We start from the raw sequence: 1,913 nt of genomic DNA, 5'->3' as shown, positions 1-1,913 counted from the left end.
CTCAGTGGTAGAGTGCTTGCCTTGCATGCATGAGGCCCTGGGTTCGATTCCTCAGCACCACATAAGCAGAAAAAGCCAGAAGTGGCCCTGTGGCTCAAGTGGTAGAGCTCTAGCCTTGAGCTGAAGAGCTCAGGGACAGCACCCAGGCCCAGAGTTCCTGCCCTATGACTGGGAAAAAAAAAAAAAAAACCTGATTGCTAGGAAGCATGGCCCCAAGTGGTAGCTGCCTAGAAAGCACAAAATCCTGAGTTCAAACTCCAGTTCCACAAAAATTAAAAAGAGGAGAGAGAGAAAGAGGAAAAAAAAAAGAATTGGCAGAGTCTGGTGGCTCATGCCTGTAATCCCTCCAGAGGCTAAGGTCTGAGAATTGCAGTTCTACACCAGCCTGAGTAAGAAAGTTCATAAGACTTTTCTCTCCAATTAACCACCAAAAAATTGGAAGTGGCACTGTGGCTCAAAGTGGTAGAGTGTTAGCCTTGAACTAAAAGAGCTCAGGGACAGCTCTGAGTTCAAGCTCCATGCCAACAACAACAACAACAAAAGAATTGATCATAGGGATGGGAAGGTGGTTCAGTAGAGTGCTTGCCTCACATGCATGAAATCCTGGGTTCGATTCCTCAGCACCACATAAGCAGAAAGGCCGGAAGCGGTGGTATGGCTCAAGTGGCAGAGCGCTCACCTTGAGCTGAAGAGCTGAGGGACAGCACCCAGGCCCAGAGTTCAGGCCCCATGACTAACAAAAAAAAAAAAAGAAGAAGAATTGATCATAGAGGGCTTTTGGTTCCCTCTCAGGCTAGCCACCTACTCATTCCTCTTTCACCACTCAGGTCTTCTGGTCGCAGAGCCCCAGTGTGGAGTCCTGAGGAAGAGGCCCAGCTTCGGGAACTGTACCTGGCCCATAAGGACATGGAAGGTATGAGGCTGGAAGATCTGACAAGGTTCTGAGTTGGGCAGCCTGAGCTCCAGCTCTGTTCTTTACTTCTTCCCTCCCTTCCCACCCCAGGCCAAGATGTGGTGGAAATCATCTTGGCACACCTGAGAAGTACTCCTCGGACACGCAAGCAGGTCATCCACCATCTGGTACGCCTGGGGCTGGCTGACAGCGTGAAGGACTTCCAAAGGTAGAGGAGCAGGTTCTGGAAGTCATCGGGAGGGGAAATCCTCAGTTCCTTTCCTGGGCCTCCTTTTCCACTGATACCTCCCTAAATAGGAAAGGATCCCACATTGTACTATGGACAGAAGATCAGGAGCTGGAGCTGCAGCGGCTTTTTGAGGAGTTCCGGGACTCAGATGGTGAGTGAGAGGAAGCTCCAGGAACTTTTGAGAGTGAGAGCCAAGCTGTCCACGGTTCTTTCCTCTGCTGTTTATTCTTAATGAAACTTCTCCATCCCTTCTGCCACTTCTTATATTTGTAAGGTCATTTTGGGGGTGGATTGAGCTGTTTTTTCCTTTTGGCAGTACTAGAGTTTGAACATAGGGTCTTGTGCTTGCTAGGCAGACACTCTTATCTATCACTTGAGCCATGCCTCCAGGAGCTAGCCTCTTTTTTTTTTTTTTTTGGTGCTAATTCTGGGGCTTGAACTCAGAGCCTGGGTGTACTGTCCCTTAGCTTTTTAAAAAATATGTTTTTAATTAAAAAAATTTTAATATATATTTTTCATTGTTAAGATACTGTTTAAAGGGGTTACAGTTACAGTTACCTGAGTAAGGTAATGAGTACACTTCCTATTGAGCTTTTTTTTTTGGTCATGGGACTTGGACTCGGGCCTGAGCATTATCCCTGATCTTTTTCACTCAAGGCTAGTGCTGTATCACTTTTTTTTTTTTTTTTTGGGTCCGGTCATGGGGCCTGAACTCTGGGCCTGGGCGCTGTCCCTCAACTCTTCAGCTCAAGGCTAGCGCTCTACCACTTG

At 47.5% G+C, this 1,913-nt stretch overlaps 1 long non-coding RNA gene across 1 annotated transcript; it reads left to right on the top strand.

Moving 5' to 3' along the window:
* The first annotated feature begins 826 nt into the window (after positions 1 to 826).
* Positions 827 to 1,296, top strand: LOC106002078. The gene is made up of 3 exons (XR_001175892.1): positions 827 to 913; positions 1,004 to 1,121; positions 1,211 to 1,296. It is a non-coding gene; the product is annotated as an uncharacterized LOC106002078 (long non-coding RNA).
* The last annotated feature ends 617 nt before the right edge of the window (positions 1,297 to 1,913 follow it).

The sequence above is a fragment of the Dipodomys ordii genome, unplaced genomic scaffold, assembly GCF_000151885.1.
Source record: "Dipodomys ordii isolate 6190 unplaced genomic scaffold, Dord_2.0 Scaffold2899, whole genome shotgun sequence".
Classification (NCBI taxonomy): Eukaryota; Metazoa; Chordata; class Mammalia; order Rodentia; family Heteromyidae; genus Dipodomys; species Dipodomys ordii.
This window is presented reverse-complemented; position numbering and strand designations above follow the sequence as displayed.